The following is a 20,345-nucleotide window of genomic DNA, read 5'->3' on the forward strand; positions in this document are numbered from 1 at the left end:
TTAATGCCTATCTGAGTGGCAATATGGTCTTGCTTACTAGGACTATGTCCAATGCCATCTCACTGGCTCCCTGGAACACCTAGACAGCAGAGATACATATATCAGGATGCGTTTTATCGACGACAGTTCAGTATTCAACACAATCATCCCTCAAAGCTCAAAGACATGGGCCTCAATACACTACCGTGTAACTGGACCTGGATTTTCTCACATCTAGATCCCAATTAATCCAGATTGACATGAATATCTCCTCTACATACTTAGCTCCCTGCTCTCACACCTATGACTGTGGCTTGGTATGATAACTGAATCAGAAAATTTCCTGACAATACCACAGTAGTGGGCTCTATAAAAAGAGGTGATGAGTTAGCATACAGGAGTGAGATTGAAAACTTGGCTGAATGGTGTATAAACAAAAAATTCACACAATGTCACCAAAATCAAGGAGCCAATTGTGGACTTTAGGAAGCAAAAATAAACAGGTGTACAAATGATTCAGTGCTTATTAGGGGATCAGAGATGGAAAGGGTGAGCAAATTTAAATTTCTGGGTGACACTATCTTGGAGGACTTTTCCTGGACCCAACATAGTAATGCAATCATGAAGAAAGCCCGTCAGCACCTTCACTTCCTCAGGAGTTGCGGAAGTTCATTATGACATCAGGAAAGAGACATTGGAGCTATAGGACACATACCAGGTTCAGGAACAGTAGCTCCCCTTCCACCATCAGATTTCTAAACAACAAATGCAGAGACTCATTTAAGACTTGTACTTGGCACATTATTTATTACTGAACATTTATTACTTTCTCTATTGCACAGTATGTTTACATTTCTCTCGTGTATCCACTAAAATGATATTTTTTCTTGAGTACAGTGTGCAGCAAGTAGAAATTTTGTCTGGCCTATAGGAAAAAGAATCACAGGGTTGTATGTGATGTCATGTATATACTCCAACAATAAATCTGAACTTTGGACATTTTTCAGTTTTCTTTTAAAACATTTTATCAATTTGATGGAGATATCTAAACGATATACAATAATTAATTATCTTTTTGTGTAATGCAAAACAGAATGAATCATGTCAATTATACATTCTCAAAAAGAGTGAAATATCCTTATGAGATTTTTAATATCGAGATATACAAATCACCTAAAATCCCGATTGGAGATTGAAATCCCCAATACAATGTCGTTCGCCTTTAAAATGCTGATAATGGGTAAAATGCGTGCGAGAGAGGAAAAAAAACTTTAATTCTGAATTGATTTATGGAAGAATTAACTTAATAAAGGAAGGAGGAATCACTCGCAAAATAGCCAAAACAACTATTCTAATGACATCTCTCACGGTGGTAACATGACATTGCTTGTTGATACTGAAAAGACTCCCACAGAATGAATGTGAACTGGTTCATTATCTCGGCGACAGACTTCCTGAAAGGTGATTTAAATGCCTTTCGATGAGTCGAGCCCACTCGTCCAGGGGAGCTGGTCATCTTCCCTCCCCATGCTGCCTCAAACTGCCGTCTAGCTCCGTCAGGCAGCGAACTTACTCTCTGCTTTCTGCCACTTGCACCGCTTTCCCCGTTGTGCTATTTCGTCAGGGTTCGGGAATAGTGAAATGAACGAGATGCTCATCTGAGCGGCAAATGACCTTTGCGGCAGAGACGATCCGGCGATGTCCCAACTCCCAGTCCCTCCCTCCCTCGTTAGTGAGCGACCTGATCGCCCTGTAATGAATCTTCCCACTGTTCAGAGGCATGCAGCTTGCAGTGAGACTGCGGCGAAGCGTTGAGAAATCCACCGACTTCTGCAAAAAGGTCTATTCGCCCTATGGCAGGGTGTTGTTTTTGTTTTGTTTCAAGAGGAGAGCTTCATCCTCCTTGGGGCTGAGCTCGCTGGCTCCGTTTTAAAACGCTCGCTGCGCAAGCTGTGACCTCCTTCGACCAGTGAAGTGGTCTTATAAACCCGGATTACTGATTTGATGTATCTGGCAGACCTGACTTTGTCAAACCAACCCAGGGGGCTATTAAAGCTGATGCAATAGGAGGACAGAATGAACCAAATGGGACTCGTTTGAAGGGTTCAGACAGAGGGGAGGGGAGGGGAGAGGAAAGGAAAGGGGAGGGGGGTGGGAGAGATAGAGAGAAAGAGAGAGAGAGAGAAAACTGGTTCCGAGATCCCTGGCCACAGTTATGTGCAGGCTTTATCTACTCATTCTACTGCCTTCAGCACCTGTAGGAGACGTACGAGTGTGGTGAGAGCTCCAGAGATGATATCGGTCACCAGCTCATCTTTCTGCGCGTTTGCAAGGGTGCAAATCCTCCCGCTCTCCAGCTGTGGAGCAGCTAATAAAAGTGATTTGTGCCTGGTTGGGTAAACCTCGAGATTTGTATCGATTGCGGCTTTGAGAGGGTGGGTGGGAGGGATGAGAGGCTTCACGTTGAAGCAGGCAGCGCGAATATAGTCTTGAGCCGAACTTTGCTGATCACACTTGCCCGCCTCCGGGACATCCTTTGGAAGTTGCAAGAGTTGAGCGACCGAGGGAAGGATGTCGGGCTCCGGGAGGAAAGAGTTCGACGTGAAGCACATGCTGCGTCTCCGCTGGAAGTTGTTCAGCCACCCGTCGCCCAACCCGGCCAACAGCGGCTACCTGCAAGCTCAGGAAGGGTGCGAGCACTGGGGCAACAGCCAGTGCCGACTGAAGAACCACAGCCAGGACAAAGCGAGTTTCTGGAAGAAAAGCAATGGCATTCTGTTGCCGGCACCTTGCAGGGCTGCCGGTACCGTGGAAAGCCACGCACAGCAGCGAGCCGTCTTTTACATGGAGACGTTGGAAGAGGTGCCCAGTCTGGAGTTCACCAGGGAGAGCAAGCCCTCGCTGGAAGAAATGAGGGAAGAATTGGCCACCATCGATTGTTGCAAGGGAGCCGAGGACCGATGTGTGCACAGGTAAAACTTCAGATTTCAACTCAACAGAACTAACTTTAAAGGTCCCTATGGATTAAATTAGTTGTTTGGTGCTCGTATTTGGCCTTGCAGTACTTTGGGTAATATGCTGGACCTGGGGCTCTATCCACAGCAGTGGAAGGACCATCACAAATTAACCTGTAAACGCGTTTACAGCTTCTATTGGCCATGCCAAAACTTTCTGGGTCGACTCCTGCATCTCGCAAAGAGGCATAATTGAAAGCCAAACGTCTGCTCACTTATTCTGAATATTATGTAAACTCTGTTCCCAAAGCTTCTGATAAGTGTCAAACTCAAGTCAACAGAGATGTAGATGCTGCATTCTCAAGCGGACAATGTGTACTCTGGGGCAGAGGATTTTCTCTCACCTGTCCAGACATTATTTTAAAATGCCTCAATGAGAGATGTATATGTTGATACCCAGTGCTGATATCTTCAGAGTAATTACACTTAAATAGAAGAGGTTTACCCTCAGGTATATAAGAAACTGATGATACAGTAAACTTGAGCAAACAATGAGAAGCCAAGGGATTTAACAGCTCAGGTGGCTTCCATGGGTATAAATGATCAATCTCAGTTAATGTTTTGGGTTGGTCTCCTTTATCAAGACTAAAGCAGGAAAGGAAGTTGGCTGCGAAACATCCCCCTTCCACATAATGGATAACGGATCTTGACTCAAACCTGTGACTGTCTATTTAATCTCTGAGTCCCTCCACCTGTTCATTGTTTGCTCTATTGTCTGCAACTTGTATTAAACAGTGGAATCACCTCCCTGTTTCCATTCACTACTTTGTGTTCTGCACGGTATGGTTTGTGTCTCCTGTGCTTCTACATGGTGAACCTGGATAGGTCATTTAACTTTGTAATTATCATTTATGACTAATTTTGACTGTCTAATATTGTGGAATACTCAACATGTGAAGGTGCAAAATATGAACTTGGTTTGATTATCTATTACTATCCAGACGTGGTTTGTCCATTTATCTCAGTACTTAAAAATAACAAATATAACCTTCCAGCCTGTACTGTTTGCTGCCATTTCATGTACATCATATAATCAGAGATTAATTTGAAGCCAGTGAGTAAAGAGGAGCCAAAGTAAATACCTGTAAAGTTATAGGGTCAGTAAAGTTAGTACAATCCTACAGAAATAATAAAAGGAGATTTTCAGTAAGGTGGATGCATATACAGGTACACAATCCTTTATCTGGAAACCTTGGGGGACAGTGTGTTCTGAAATTTCTGATTTTTCTGGATTTTGGAAAGCCCACCCAAATTCTGCTTCCGTATCTCCCCCAACCGCCGGTCCCTCGGCTGCCTCCCCCAACTGCAGGTCCCCACTTGCCAGATTTTGGAGCTTTCTGGATAAAGGATCGTGTACCTGCAACACCTTTTATGTGAAACACAGTACTAGAAAAAAATCAACAGGTTAGGTATCATCTGGAATTTAAATTTAAACCAGTTGTCTTAATCTTTAGTCTTCAGGTTCCATTTTAGTGGCATTTTAATAAAAGGATTCCTGCCACATGTGGAATTGATCAAAGAAAAAGTTTAACTCTTAACTTTTCATTGCAATTGAAATTGTCAACTTGCCTTTAATTTCTTCATGAAGACATTTTATTATTTTTCCAAACTTGTATTAAATATAACAAATTAAAAAAACTCTAGAAGCTAAAAGATGACTTTTATTAATAGTCATATGGACATTAATAAAAGTACTTGTTCATTCATCAATGAATGTTTAAGTGGAGGAAAGGGTAGAATTGTGTTCCATTGTGTTTTGGTATTGAATCAGGCATAGAATAATAATTTCTCCTCGTATAATAAAAATGCTTTGGGCTATATTTTCATATGATTTTCATTAATTCCATCCTCTATAATGATCACCACTTGATGTTGCTCTCAGAAATGGAGTGACATTGACCAAACTCACTTGCAAGTATTCACGAGATTGGGTTTGTTGTCCCTCTCCACTAAAAAATTATCCCATTAGATTTTGGGATGTGACTGTTTTCTTCTCTCTTCTATATTCCCCCTCACCTCCCTCCTCCTCAGAAGTTTGCGGAGGTTTGGTATGATATCAGAAACCCTGGCAAATTTCTATAGATGTGTGGTGGAAAGTTTGCTGACCGGCTGCATTGCGGTCTAGTATGGGAACACCAATGCCCTTGAGTGTAAAGCCCTCCAAAAGGTAGTGGACACACCCCAGGACATCAGGGTAAAACCCTCTTCACTATTGAGTACGTCGAAAGCAAACATTGCCGTTGGAGGGCAGCAGCAATCATCAAAGACCCACACCACCCATGCTCTGTTCTTGCTGCTGCCATCAGGAAAGAGGTAAAAGTGCCATAAAACTTGCATCACTAGGTTCAGGAACGGATGCTACCCCTCTACCATCAGACTCCTCAACAACAAATTCAGTCGGGGACTTATTTAAGGACTCTTAGTTTTCCAGTTTATTGATTGCTTTTTTTTGCTCTCCCAGTATTGCATAGTCAGTTTATTTACATTCATTATCTGTTTACAGTTCTTTTGATTGTTTACATGTTCACACTGTGTGCAGTTTATTTTTTCCACTACCAATTAGGGGTAATTCTGCTGTGCCCACAGGAAAATTGAATCTCAGAGTTGTATGTGATGTCTTGTATGTACTCTGACAATAAATCAGAAATCTTTCTCTGAATTGTGTTCATTTTTCTCATGATTGGCTGTCTTGTTTTGTCATGCCATTCTGATTTTCCTTGCAAATTGTGAGCAAACAATGGCATTAATCAAGATTCAATCTCTGACTGATATTACCTTTGTGTCATCTTCCTTTAGTGCAAGATTGTGTAATATGAATGTAATTGTTCTAAGAGCCTGTAGTAACCAATGAGCAGTTGAGTTGGTAACCAGTGGATGGAGATTTAAGGCAGGATGGAGGAGGGGAGGCGCATGTAAAGCTAAATAATTTGTTGCAATTCAGAATGTTCTAGAGCACTGGAACACACATAGTGGCATAGTGATAGGTTGTTGGCCAATGGCACTCCTCCGACATCTGCTCCACATGAGCATCATTTTCTGCATGAATTGTATTCCTCTATCCCTTTATCCCTTGCACTTATCATTTTCTCTGTCAAAAATAAAACATCATTACTCTTCTGTTCAACAATGTAAAGTAATTCAAAGAAAATGACACAATCATTTGTCTTCATGTATCTTGTTAAACATAACAAGATATCATAAACTTCAGAGGAGTGTCATTATACAAAAAGTGACAAAGAGCAACACAAGGGAACACTGAATTATACAAACAAAGATTCATCAAGGCAGGTTTTAAGGGGCAATACTGTGATTTGTCTTGGTAGCTGGCGTAAAGTTATATTTGGGGATTATTACAAGGCAGGAATTAAAGTCTTGACTAGTTTTGAGGGATGGGAAATAATGAAGTTATAGTTTTAAAATGTCGAAGATTATGAGACATTGTATTTAATTAGGAACCAGTTTAGGTCAGTGAACAGGAATAATGGGTAAGTTATTCTTGGCTTTTTTTGATAGAATTGCTGGTTTTGAGAAACACAGCAGAATTTTTAAGAACCTTGTTTACTGAGAAGACAACACACAGACTAGATGGGAGTGCATTGAAAACGTTAAAGCTGGGGTTAATAGTCATGGGTGATGTTAAGGAAGGAATATGGCTGGATCATGTAACAGATGTAGAGATTGATGGTCATGCCTGTATGGTAAGCAAAATTTATCTGCAGTGAGAAAAACATCAGGATTTGAGCTAATGACTTCATTCTGAGACTGATGGCAGAGAGAGTGGTGTAGATCATAAATGGTGAATAGAGTTTGCATTAGACTGTCAGATGGTGGAATATTTCTATATGCTATCCAACAGGAATTGGTCAAATGTAGCTCAAAAACATGACTGGATATTTTCTTCTTTTTGTTCTTGTAAATTCTGAGTGACATTAATCAAAATCCAATAGAGAATTTGCATTAAATTTGCATTTTCTTCCTTTAGATTTGCATGATCCATGAATGTCGTTGTCCTTGTATTTCATTTAACCAATGGGCAGCTGAGTTGGTAAACAGTGGTGCAGATTTAAGTTGCAGAAAAAAAGCCAAGCTAAGATTTATTTGTTCAAATCTGGAATCCGCTAGCAGAACAGCAGTAGATCCCCATGGTTTTGAAAAAATAAAATGCATAGATTATTTAGTCTGACATCAGTGATGGGTAATTTTTTATTATGCATGAATTTATTATGAAACAAGCATCAACAAGTGGGCTTAAGATGACAATGGTACTGGGCAAAGTCAGAAAAGATTAAAGAGAAGTTACTTTGACATTAGTTTATTGAGGTTGCAACGATCAGAAAAGTAAAGGGAAAACTAGTGGATTTTTATGAAGATTTCTGGGTTCCACCCAAACAGTTAATGAAACAAAATTGGAGCTTGTCAGAATGGGTGCAACACCTCACTGAGGGACTGAGGATTGTGCAATGGACCAAAAACACTGAATAGAATTGGGCCATTTTGGGTCTGTGATGCTGTGATTAGTGGGCATAGCCAGATCTAGCTGTTCACAATCAATATCAATAGTATTGATGAAGGAACAAATATATGTTTGGTAATGATGGTGGGATGTGTGTTCTGAATAGGATACACAGGATTCACAAGAATAGAAAATGGTGAAATAAGTGGGTGAGGATATGACTGAAAATAATGTGAACTCTCCCTCTAGTGAAAAAAAATAGGTCAACTTTGAAACGTGTGGCTATTCTGAGAATCCTTGTACACATCAGTAAAAGTTAACAGCTAGCAATTTGGAGGCAAATGATATATTGCCTTTCATTGCAAGAGAATTTGAGGGCATGGTTAAAGATTCCTTAATCCAATGAAATAATGACTTAGTGAGACTATGCCTGGAATATTGCTTACAGACTTGGATATGGTCTCAAAATAAGGCGTCCTTTCAGGACTGTAAGGTGACACTTTTTCATTTAGGACAATCTGAATCTTTGAAATTCTTTACCCAGGAAGACTGCAGAGGCTTAATCTGTCGAGCTTGTTCAAGGCAGAAACATGCAGTTTATTTTAGCGACATTGAAGAAAATGTGATTGTGATACTGAAGTTTGAGGATTAAAAAAAGTGAGAGTGGTACAGGTAATAGGGCCAAATGCCCTCCTGATTTTTTGCTTTGTATTTGTATTATCATTGAATATTACCATTCAGATGAAAACTGTGTAAATACTTAAAAGGAGAAGACTGATTGAAGAAGAACAGAGTCATAATGGAGAGAATGGTCTCTCGGTGCTCTGTCGATTTGAATTTCTTGGAAGATAGCCCACAGATTTTAGTTAAAGATTTTTTTTCCAGTAGATGTGTTTTAAACACCATTCATTATTCGATCAGTTGCAAAAGATGCATCACAATTTGACAATTGGGGAAATAAGAGAACAAAGATTAAAAGATTGTGTGTTTGACACTTAAAAAATAATCATTCTCATGTTCAGTTCTTTGTTGAAGTACCTTTTGACAGATATTACTTAGAAAAAGCAGAATTGCAAGACTTTATTGGCCTCTCATCTTGTGTACTACTACATAGGTGGCTGTTGACTCTATTGGATCCTTGTTCACTCCCTATCAGTTTTTGTTTAGCCCTGCAACTTTCTCTCATGTCTATCAGTTCTTATAAAACAATCAAATGCATGGGCCTTGACTTACTATGCATGTGTCAAACAGATGCTAAATTAAACCAAATCACTGCTACCTGCACGTGATCCAAATCCTTCTATTTCCTGCATATTTGTGTGTCTATCTAGAAACCTACTAACATTACTATTCTATCTGCCACTGTTAATACCTCTGAATTTCTCCCCTCTCCCATATGTTAAATAGAGTCCTGTAGTATTTGGCATTTACCCTCAAGGAAAAATATTCTGACTGTCTACCCCATCTATCCCTCTCATTTTATAAACTTCTATCAGACCTTAGGAAAAACAAACCAACCCAAGTTTGTTTAGCTTCTCCTTATGGCTCATGCACTCTACTCTAACAAATCTCTTCTGAACCTTTTCTAAAGCCTCAATGAGTAAGAGAAGAAATTCCACCTCATTTCAAGCTTAGGTGCCCCTTGTTCTCAACTCTGCTCCTCGGATAAAGTCGCCCATCACCTGCCTTCTCAGACTATCCAGATAATGAGCTGAGAGAGATAATAAATTGGGTCAATTTCACTGCCATTAAATAACAAAGTAAAAATTAATTACTTGTTCTGATTATCTCCACACTTTACAAGAAATAGATTTAGAGATGAGAATATTTTTTTTAAATTTTCAGGTATTAGAGTTGTTTAAAAAAAAAACTGCAGACACTGTAATCTTGAGCAAATAATGAACTTCTGAGGTACTCAGTGGGTCAGGCAGCAGCTATGGGTAGAAATGATCAGTCAGCGATTTGTGTTGGGACCTTTTTCCATGTTTAATGCTGCCTGACCGGTTGAGATCCTCCAACATCTCATTGCTTGCTCAAAGTCCATAGAAATGTAGGTTTGATTAAATCTAAGGCTGTTCTGATTTTTTTTTTTGAGTACCTCTGTAATTTTCATGCTTTATAACCCTATGGATTAATGGCTGATTTTAATATAATTAACAGGATTAGCCAATTGGGATTTTATTGTGATTGTCCCTAGCAGTCAAAGTAAGGTTAAAAAACCCCAAATTATATTGTGTGTCATCTCATGGACCTGAGGAAGACAGAAGAATCTTCTGGGCTCTACACTAGTCAAATATGGATTAGCTTGATTTTAATTGGCTGTCAAGGTTGAGCCTGGCTGTACATGCCTTGTTGTCCTCTTTGGTTATATTATTCAGCATGGGACCATGAGCAACCTTTATTCCTTCCTCATTAGCAACAGGGCTTCGACCAGTATTTGCTGGTCTCTTAATGCCAGAGAAAAATCACAATGCGTGTCCATTGGAGCTGAGACCACCAACTGATACACAAGGGCCATATTTTTTCCCCACAGGAGGCTGCTGTTTTTTTCACATGGCAAAACAAAAATTGCTGTGGAAATTAGAAGGTCAGGCAGCATCTAAAGAAGGAAAGAAATTGTCTCCAATTCAGGTTGAGACCCTAAATCCCAAAATCAATAATTTATTTCCCTTCACAGATACTGCTTAATTTGCTGAGTTTCTGCTGCAGGTGTTCCAGACTGCAGATTTAGCAATCCCTTGTATGCTCCCTTTATGTGCGTCCTTGATCCACTTGCCTTATTTTGTGCACTGCCCAAAAGTCACCACAGAATCAATGTAGGTCCAGTTCAATCCGGCTTCACAGAACAGATTTAAGTATCGAGGTGCACTAGCAAACTGGTTATGCTAATTGAAATCCAGATATTTAGACTAATGGCCCAGAGCTATGTATTTAAATTCATGTAATTCATTAAATGAATCTGCAACTAAAATATAGTGTCAGTTTTATGACCATAGAGTTATTAGATTACAACAAAAAATGACCTGTGCCCTTTGGAGAAGATTTTTACTTGCCCAAAATGTAATGAGAAACTTGCAGTCGCAAGGTTCTTTTGCACCTCTAAAATGGCTGATCATCTCCGGGACAATTAATGGTGTGCAGGCAGTGTTGATCTGGCTGTCAATGCACCAAATCAGTAAATAAATTAAATACAAAAGCTATTTATTCTGGCTCAGTGTGGAAAATAAAAATAATTATTTGGACAAATTTTTTGTGGTGCTGATTCCTTTACACATACATAAAAATTTGTGTTGTTTGTTTGATTTTAAATCATTAGAAAAAAAACTCTGGTATTCTCAAATTCAAGTGGGGGGTGTATGGGGAAACATTATAAATCCACTAACACACATCTGAAGTCTCTGAACAGTATGATTAGTTTTTTAAAAACTTTCTATTTAGAAAAATGCAGCTTAAGGATGTCTGCTTCCTAATGAAAAGTGAGGATGGAGTGAGTTGGCAGTGCAGTTTTAAGTAAAACTATAAATTTTGGGGATGTGAAATTATTAGGTTGATGCCTTCAGGAGAGAGAAGGAGGAAATTGAAGTCAACTTCAAAATAATCGCACTGTGGTGATTTGCAAGGATTCTGCTGTAGAATTATTCATCACAGACAACTTTTCTCTTTCCTCATTAGTAATAGATCTTTGACCTGTATTCACCGGCTTCTCAATGCCTGAGAAGGAAATTCATCATGAGAAGAGTCTTGTGTCTAGTTAATCCATCTGGAATAAAGAGGCTTGTCTTGACTGACAGCAGGGTGATTTAATTGACCGATCTCTCTAAAATAAGTTGTACTGTAGCAAACAGTTTATTCTTGTGAGCCAAATAAATGTTCTTGATTGAATGGAAATAAATAATTTATAATATTCAAGAGTAGAGAGATCTAAACATCTTAAATACAGCGTGAAATCTTTAACTCTTTCTGCAAATGAGCATGTGAGAACTATGCCTGTTTTATGTTCAAGATAAAACATAGCTGTGTAGAGATCAAGTCCTTTAGTACCTCAAAGCCTCTTTCACTATTCATTGAGATAATAGCTGATATGAATCTTAATTTCATGTGCCATGTAAGAAAGGCATTGCTTAAAATAATAAATGTTTATTCAAGAAGCAATCTCATTTTGAATTGCCTGGCTTCTTCCCCAACCAATTACCACATCAGTTACATTGTGGGGAATATTGTCCAGATTTGGAGAGCTGAATGGGAAATCTTAAGCATGGTCACATTTCTGGATTGATTTCCCAGAAATGATCATTTCTTTCTACATTTCAACTGCTTAATTATCTCAATGATATAACTGCTAACCAGCTACATATGAATTGGTTTTTCTTCCACTGCAGTAGTTGAAGATGTGAAAGGAAAAATCCATGGGAGTCCCTTTCATTTAAAATACTGTAATCAAATGTTTGTGGTGAAAATCTTGTAGAGAAAAAAAATGTTGGGGTGAATGTCAACATTTTGCTTGAAAGCAGTAAAAGTTCTCTGAGCAAAGTGTTGCGATGTTTCTTATATGATAATAAAGAAACTTGGATTCTTTTAAAGCAACCATACTTTATTAGCTAAAGAACTCACCTTCTTGAATCCAACTGAAACTGCCACAAACTAGTCTCTGACTCCCTCTAATCATCAGGAGGAACACTAACACTCTATCACTACATCCCCTTTCCTTGAGATGTTTAACAACATGACATACTAATACAGTATTCATTTCAATTTAAATTAAAACATAAAAACAAACATCCCAGCACAAACTTTTTAAGTGTGCCATTCTTTTCCTTTGAAGATTCAGTCTGTCAGGTGCCTTGCTAACGTATGGATATTCTTAACATGGGTGCTTGTGTCAGCTTTGCTGGTCCACTACTGTCTAGCACTGGTGTGCAGTGCAGACTGGATCTTCTGTATTTGTCTGTTCCTGCAATGTCTCTTACCTTTTCAGCAGGCTATTTCGATTCCTCCTCAGATTTTACCATCCTCTGTTCTGACAGTGTAGGATGTTGGATTTACTTCCTCCAGAACTGTAGCCTTCTGTCCCAAGTGTTGGAATCTCTGAGTTTTTCTGTGTCATGTTGTGCCAATGGCCCTAAGCTTCTTGCTGACATTATAGTTTACTTTTTGTCTCCTTTGCAGACACTTTTGTTTGTGTTCAATATCTTTAACTTCTCTGTTCTTGTTTGGGCCTGCAGAGTAGGGAAGTATGGTGTATAGTCTATGTCCCATCAGAAGTTCAGCGGGTGACATGCTATGTTCAAGTGGTGAAGCTTTGTAACTCAATAGAGCCAGATAAGAATCTGAGCCACTGTCTAGTGTTTTCTTGAGCAACTGTTTAATTATATGAACTCTTTTCTCTGCTTTACTGTTTGACTGTGGATGCAGAGGACTTGAAGTCTGATGTTGAAAACCATACTCTTTTGTAAAGTTCTGGAATTCTCTAAAAACTGTAGCATGGTGCATTGTCACTTAAACAATTTGAGGAATTACATATCTTGGAAAGATCGATTTCTTATATTTGATCATACAAGCAGCAGATATATTAAGAAGCAGTGTATTCTTCTGATAGGTTGATCGTCAATAACCAGCAAATAATTCTTTCGATCCATGTGGAACAGACCAGTCCCAACTTGCTACCATGGTTCTGCTGGTATGTCAGTTATTATCATGGGTTCCTTTGTCTCCTTTGCATGATGTTTTAAACAGTTCTCACAGCCTAATACTATTCTGCAAAAACTGTCACTGTTTATCCCTGGCCAATAAACAGCATTTCTGGCCCTTCTCTTGCATTCATCCATTCCAAGGTATCCCTCTGGCACTGTTTTCACCATCATTTGTCGCAGTGATTGAGGAATGTCAATCCTGCTCTGTCTGATTAGAAGTCCATTACAGCTCTGAGGTAGTATTGCTGACATTCATCTTCATTCAGATTCTTGATGACCTACTGTAGAACTGTGTCCTTTTCTGTTTCAGCTGTGATCTGCTTGGATTTCATGTCAGAGTTTGAAAGAGATTCAGTGATCAGATTCAAATGGAGATTCACATGTCTCTGTGGAACACTCATTGTGTGCTTCACTCTGTATCTTTGCCCTGGATAATGCATCAGCTAACACATTAAGTTTCCCTGGTGCGTATGCACTCTTGACTTAGATTTAAGTTTTCACATGCTTTGTCACCAAGCATTGATTCATGTCCATCTGGGGCTACACTGAACCTGAAGTAGTGCTCTTTATCTTTAACTTTCACCGTGAATTTTTGTGTTCCTTTTGTGTTGATGTTCTGCCTATTGTAGGCTTTGAGCTGTAGAGGATTTGCATGGATATATGGCTTTATCTTCATTGCCCAGATTTCGTGCTCACAGGTCAAATTGACCATTGCTCCTGTGTCCAGATTAAAAGGAATATTTGTTCCATTTTCATGCAAGGACACGACCTAGTTATCTTGCTCAACACTGTTCGTGCTTGCCTGTTAAGTGCCTCATGGCTTATAGTCTTTGTGCATTACCATGACCGCCATGTGTCGCTGAGAGCAGTTTCTTCTCCAGTGTGTATTGTGTGCACACTTTCACCTGTTTTGTTTCCCTTTTGAAAAACATTGCTTTGCATAGTAATTCTACCTTTTGCAATTATTTTCCATGGGTAGGGCATTGTTTTGGCGCATGTTGAGTGCCAAATCATTTATAAATTAATGTCTATCCATTTTGTTGTTTCCTATGTCTCATTTTATTGTTTGTGCTTGGACAGACACTGTGTCTACGGCTATGCCTTCATTTTCACTGGCCTTTGTACTGTCACTGAACTTTTTCACGTGCTGCAGAGCAAAATCACTGGTGTGGCATATCTTCACAGCTCTAGCTAAGGTAAGCTCTGTCTCTCGCAACCATATCTCTCTCACTTTCTTATCAATAATCCTGAACACACTTTGATCACTGATCATTGAACCTTGCAGTGATCCAAAATTGCATGCTCTTGCTTTTAATTTCATGTCCATTAAAAAAGTATCAAAGCTCTCTCCCTGCAGTTGTGTGCATGAGTGAAACACACCACTCTCAAATGTTTCATTTTTCTTTGGTGAACAGTGGTCATCACACATCTTAATAACCTTGTCAAATTTGACCTGGTATTCTGCCTCAGCAAAAACAAATATATTGAAAACCTCTAGTCCTTGAGGTCCCATCATGGTAAATAGCAGAGCAATCTTCCATGCATCTGGTTTGCTATAGAGTGCAATGGCTTGCAGATACAGCATGATTTTTTGTTTGAACAGCCTCCACTTTTGGTGCTAATTTCCAGTCCAATTTGTAGCATCAGGATTTTCACACTTTCCATTTTTCTGCTGCTACATTGATTGATTCTTGCTCCTTGTAAAGGTTAGATCCCTGCATTTTTTAACTCTTTGTTAATCTCTTCAAGAGATTATTGCTTGTAGTGTTACCATAGTCACTATGATGTAATATGTCATAATATCTGCCCAGGCTTATTTTTTGACAGAGTGAGCATGAGAAATTTTTCTTTGAATTTTTCTGTATATCCCTTTAAAGCTTGAGCTTTATATAGATTTTATAACTCTATAATTATACAGTAAATACTGTTATTCATCATTATGGAAATCCTAATGTGAAGTAATGCAAAATATTTATTCATTTTATCAACAAATTAAAGTTACATAAAGCAGCAGTTACAGAGTTGGATTTATTGTATTAAAGAGATCTAAATTTGAAATATCATAGCTCATGCTTTTGGAAGATGATACTTTGAAATTAGGATATATTAGAATAAGGAAAGTGTTGTCCATATTTTGTGCAAAGAAATGTTTAATTGTGAACTTTGTACGGAAGAAAGGCTCTAACAGAACCATAACAGCCAGATTTAAGCAATAGGCATCTATGCTGTACTAATAGAATGTTTCAGAAACTACCAGAACCTGTCTGTGAAGTGCTTAGAATGAAATTGAGCCAAAAGCTGGCCAGACACTGCAACCTTGGAAAAAATAAGCCAGAGCTTTGTTTTAGATTTTGGCTGGAAAACAGAAGTGTGTTATTATAAACAAAATCAATACAGAAAAGAAAGTTTGTGCACATATTGAGAGAAAATTCAGCAAGCCGAAACTTTCTTAAAGGGACTATGTGTTTACAGTTCTCAAGAAGCAGGTTGTAGTGTGAAGAACCAAAGATGGATAAGAAGTCATCTCATCAGGAGTCCTCAAGCAAACAGCTCCCCTCAAAGAGCTTTTGTATTGAATTGAGCCAGCAAGACAGACTGACGGTGCTTGGCAGGAGGTTGGAACTAGTAGCCAAAGAAGAAACTGTTTCAACTACCAAGCAAGAAGAGGACACAGTCAAGACACTGCAGGTCTCATTAGCTGGCTTAAAGGTTAGTGTAACTGGTACAGATGAATATATAAGCCCCACTGGTGCTGTACCAGGCAAAATGCAGAAGATAGAAACTCAATCAGCAGTGTCTGTAAGTTCAGATGTGAATCCTGATGATAGTATTTCCAAGGTTATGATCAAAGGAAGATTTTCAAAGTCTTCAAAAGAATCTAGAGCAAGTACAGCTTCATGTGCTTCAAGCATATCAGCTATGCATGCTAGGGCACATGCAGACTTGGCTACTGTCTGTGCACAACAACAGTGGCTAGAGAAAAGATGTGTGTTAGAGGATGGAGAGGTTCAAATGAAGAATCAGAAACTCAGGCAAGAAGCTGAAATGAAGATCAGCAACTGAGGAAAGCAGCTGAAATTAAGAAACAGCAAGAAGAACAAAAGAGATTATTGAATATTGAAAAAAAAAGACTGGAGCTTTAGAAGCAACATACTATGAATATGGCCAAAGTGAAAGCATTAGTTCAGGCTTCTGCAAGATTTGTCACTCAAAATGACATGCCAAAAGGCTAGCACCTAACCTTCCAGCAGAGCAATGGGTAATGCAGCCAGAAGAAACAAATATACTCGAGACCCAAGTTGGACACAAGGAGAAAAAGTTGCATGACAAGAAATTAACCTTTTTAAAGAAGAATGGAATATGTTTTAGCTGCTTGTTTAAAGGACACATCAGCAAAACGTATTAAGCGACTCATTTGTGATATATGCAATTTAAAACATCCCAAATTTCTGCATATTCAACAAAGTAAAGTTGAGAAGGAAGTCAAACAATCTGAATCCAAGATTAATGAGACAGTTAGGATGCTTCGGTTCAGACAGTCTTAGTGAGTCAAGGTGACAGCCCTCTCAATAGTTCCTGCGCAGGTTAAAGCTGAAAAAGGGAGCTTCAAACTGAAGACCTACGCATTTCTTGATCCAGAAAGTACCGCATTATTTTGTACTGTTGAATTGATGAATAAACTTAAACTTCATGGAAAAAGATCACAGATCTTATTGAAGACATTGAACATTTTTTTGTTCTCTCGATGAATTATAAAGGAAACGGTATTAATGGAAATTCTGTATTTATGTATTATTAATTATGATTTTTTGTATAACAGATATGTGGTTGATATATGATTTTAATATTTGAACTTAGTTTTAAAGTGGATTTCATTTGTTAAATACATGTATTATGTTTGATTTAAATATATGTTTAAGGGTATTATTTTAGTATTGATATTTTTTTGTTGTTAAGTTTTATCCTTTTTTTTGTAAGTGGGGTTTTTTCTATTTTATTTACAATATTGTTAATTAATTCTTCACTCTTTATTTTGGGGGGGAGGGTTGGACTAATTTTAAATTAGATGATTAATGTTGTGTTATAATTATTGGGGGGGGTTAATTTGTGTAGTTTAATGATGTAGTATTCTAATTTTTATTATCTTATTTTTTATTATTTCTTTAAATGTAATTTTTATTTTATTCATGTCATAAAATTTTAAATAAAGTTTAAAAAAAAAGACATTGAACATTGAAACTAATATAATTTCAGGTTTAGAGATTGCTGGATTGTATACACTCAGAAGACTATGCCTGTGAATAAGGAGAATATACCATAATCAGGATGATATCAGCCAGTGGGCTCATCTAAAAGATGTTTGCTTATCCAAGACTGATTCGAAGATCGAGATGTTGATTGGATTAGATGTACCAAAGGATCTCAAACCTCTAGAAGTTATAAGGAGGCAAAATGATGGAGCTTGTGCTGTGAGAGTGTTTCTTGGATAGAGGATTAACGGAGCATTAGGAGGAAAAATGAATATTTATCAGGAGACGTTGAATGTGAATGTCAACAGAGTTTCAGTTGTGACACTTGATGATCTGTGGGAACAACAATTTAAAATTGATTTTCCTGAATGTCTCCAGTTATTCAAGAACTTCAAAGGAGGACGAGCAGTTTATGGATTTAGTTTCGAATTCTGTTAAACATGTTGATGGTGATTACAGTACAACATTACCTTTGAAGTAAAGATAAATTTGTATGCCAGATAATAGAATACTTGCAGAACAGCGTATGCTAAATTTGAAGAGAAAATTCAAGAGAAATTCTTCTTTTGAAATATGAAAATGCCAAGGGTTATGTAGAAAAAGTATCAGAAGATATCTTGGAATATAAATATGGTTAGAAAATGGTATTTACCTCAATCATGGAGATATGGCTTCACGAGGATCAAAAGTTCAATTTTCTTCTGAAACGAGCCATCAATTTCATACACGATCTCAAGAAGGTTGGCCTCGAAATCTGAAAGAGTTAAAAGAATTTTCAGTGGAGGATCCTGAAATCCAAAAATGTAAATGCAATTCATATATCTAATGAAAATGATCTGATACTCAATTAATTTGCTATCACTCTTCTTGGTTTTATTTAGAAAAAGGCTGCAGCATGGTTTCATATTTCTGATTGATCTAATCATTCTTTCCCACACACCTCCATGATGTGATCCTGTGGCTGGGTTAAATATCCAAGTTTGAATTGCTTTTCGTAACTCTAGTTGAGCTCCTATAAAGTTAGATCCATATATTGTGTGCTCTAGAGAGATTGAATGTTGCTAGTTCTTTTCACCAGCGGTGGCACCCATTGCTCATACCACAATGACCAGAATGTTAAGGTAAAAACCTTGCATTTTTAAACTCTTAGTTAATTTTGTGCTCTCTCTTTAAGAGACTATTGTTTGTAGTTTTACCATATTACTATGATGTAATATGTCATAATATCCACACAGGCTAATGATTTTTTTAAATTATTCAACAACGTAGAGGAAGCATGAGCACAAGAAATTCTTTGAATTTTTCTGTGTATCTCTTTAAAGTTTGACCATTATATACATTTTGTATCTCTATCATTATACAGTAAATACTTCATTATTCATCGTTATGGAAGTCTTAATGCGAGGCTATGCAAAATGTTTATTGATTTTTATCAACAAATTAAAGCTACATAAAGCAGCAGTCTCAGCGTTGGATGTATTGGATTAAAGAGATCAACATTCAGAATATCATAACTCGTGCTTTTGGAAGATGATGCTTTGAAATTAGGATATATTAGAATAAGGGAACTGTTGTCTATACTTCTGGTAAAATGTGATTTTTTTTAATTGTAATAAAGAAATTTGGGTTAGTTTAGAACAACTATACTTTATTAGCTAAAGAACTCACTCAGAACTGTGTGGAGACATCCATCTTGAATCCAACTGAAGCTGCCACAAACTAGTCTGACTCCATCTAGTGACCAGGAGGATCACTTGCATTCTATCATTATAATTATGGCTTCCTTAGCTAGGATTCAGCTTGTAGAACCCATACCCTAGAAACCTCACTTTAAATCTCTTTGCCTCTTTCAGCTCACCAAAAAAAAAAATTAGGCATCAGCCTCAAATTGCCTTTTGTACCTCTCCTGGGATGTGTGTGGCACTGTTCAATATTATGGAAGTTTTGAATTGTTAGGCATCTTTGTTGAAATCATAAGATAATGCAGAAAGTTTTCAACCTTTGACTTCCTATTGTTCCAAGGTCCCATGGTACTTGCACAGATCTTCATTGGTTCCTAGTTGTTTGAAGAGAGAATCTTATTATTTTAAACTCTTTGATAAATTGTCTTTTACAGATTACATTTCTGTTGGTTTTTAAGCCATGCCCTTTCAATAAATACAGCTCTTGTGAATGATGCCTTTATCAGTTGCTGCCTTGAGGAATTCCAAGACAAATTTTAATCTTGCTGGCCCCTCATTAGAGGACATGTAATCATTGCTTGGTAGTAACTTTCCATTTGATCCCAACATCTCCTCCTCTGGTCTGGTCATCCTGCTATCATGACCATGGTATCCACCTCTTGATTAAACATCGTAGATTTTAGTTAAATCAGAAATAAAAAAGAACATGTAGCAAAGCTTCAATTATGATTTCATGATACAGCCAATAGCTCTAACACTGGGATTTATTGTCAGGCAAAAAGCTAAATCAAAATTTGGAACTTAATTTAGTGAAAGGGTAGGTCTGCCTGTGGTTTGTGCTGAATTAATGACTTAATAATCATTCAGTTAACTACAAAAAGATGTGATCTTGTGTGATGGAAATAAATATATTACCTGAACCTTATTCTTCCTAAACTTTCCACAACAAGGCTACAAATAATCGTGACATTAAAGATCATTTTTTTAAAAAAATGACCACCATCAACACTAATTGAGAGAAATGCTGGCAGCCTTTTTCCTGGCACCATTCTATTCTGCTTAAGTACCAGGAGACCAATATTGCCAGAGTGTGGTCGGTGGGCTGTGGAGAGAGCAAAAGACAAACCACACAGAAGCTGTGAGTAAGCCGAACCAATCAACTAACTTTACTGGTACTCTCCAAGAGTTTATCAGCAAGACCCCCATGATTTTTTGCACTCGCCCCCCCCCCCCCCCCCCCCTGCCCCAACCAGGACAATTGTGATGTCATCCTAGGG

General features: G+C 38.0%; 1 long non-coding RNA gene across 3 annotated transcripts; it reads right to left on the minus strand.

Annotated features, from left to right (window-relative positions):
- Nucleotides 1–15: 15 nt before the first annotated feature.
- LOC138739104 (uncharacterized) lies at nt 16–20,267 on the minus strand. Of its 3 annotated transcripts, XR_011342001.1 has the most exons (5): nt 19,984–20,267; nt 19,288–19,442; nt 18,039–18,140; nt 695–734; nt 16–79 (listed from the first exon to the last, which is right to left on the minus strand). It is a non-coding gene; the product is annotated as an uncharacterized lncRNA (long non-coding RNA). The 3 variants fall into 3 exon arrangements; XR_011342000.1 differs by lacking the exon at nt 16–79 and having other exon boundaries at nt 462–734; nt 19,386–19,442; XR_011341999.1 differs by lacking the exon at nt 16–79 and having other exon boundaries at nt 462–734.
- Between the last annotated feature and the right edge of the window lie 78 nt (nt 20,268–20,345).

This window comes from Narcine bancroftii, chromosome 7 (genome assembly GCF_036971445.1).
Source record: "Narcine bancroftii isolate sNarBan1 chromosome 7, sNarBan1.hap1, whole genome shotgun sequence".
Taxonomy (NCBI): Eukaryota; Metazoa; Chordata; class Chondrichthyes; order Torpediniformes; family Narcinidae; genus Narcine; species Narcine bancroftii.